Below are 652 nucleotides of genomic sequence, written 5' to 3'. Positions count from 1 at the left end.
GGGGGCGGCGGGGTCGGGGGCGGCGGGGTCGGGGGCGAGCGCGCCGGGGTCGGGGGCAGGCGCGGCGGTGCGACGGGGCCGGGGAAGAGAGTGGGGATTTGGGGGAAAAGAGGCGGGATGAAGCAGGGAGAGGGAGAATTTTGGGTTAAGTGGACGTAGCAGTAGCGCGTTTACACGAAACGCGCTACTACTATTACGAGCAGCTATAGCGATTTTCTGCAGAAACCGCTACTGCTACCTTGACTAGCTATAGCTCTTCTTCACTAAAGCGCTACTGCTATAACCAGTTTCCCTTTTTTCTTTTCCTCAGCATAATAGGAACATATATATTACATCATTGGACCTTTGCACAATAATGGCTAAGTGTGTATACAAAATAGGAACACATATATATTACATCATTGGACCCATGCATAATAATGGCTAATTAAGTGTGTATACAAAATAGGAACATATATATATATATATATATATATATATATATATATATATTACATCATTTGACCGATTCCTCAGCGCTGACGTTTTCGTTTTTGAGTCAGCTTCTTTCCCTTCTTGTTCGTCGAAGAATAATTGAGCCCCTCATTGTGACTTTGCCTTTTCCATGGAGTATGATTTTTCTTTGGTAATGTAGTATTGATTCTTCTTTTGA

This window comes from Triticum aestivum, chromosome 6A, assembly GCF_018294505.1.
Source record: "Triticum aestivum cultivar Chinese Spring chromosome 6A, IWGSC CS RefSeq v2.1, whole genome shotgun sequence".
NCBI lineage: Eukaryota > Viridiplantae > Streptophyta > Magnoliopsida > Poales > Poaceae > Triticum > Triticum aestivum.
Note: the sequence above shows the minus strand (reverse complement) of the source record.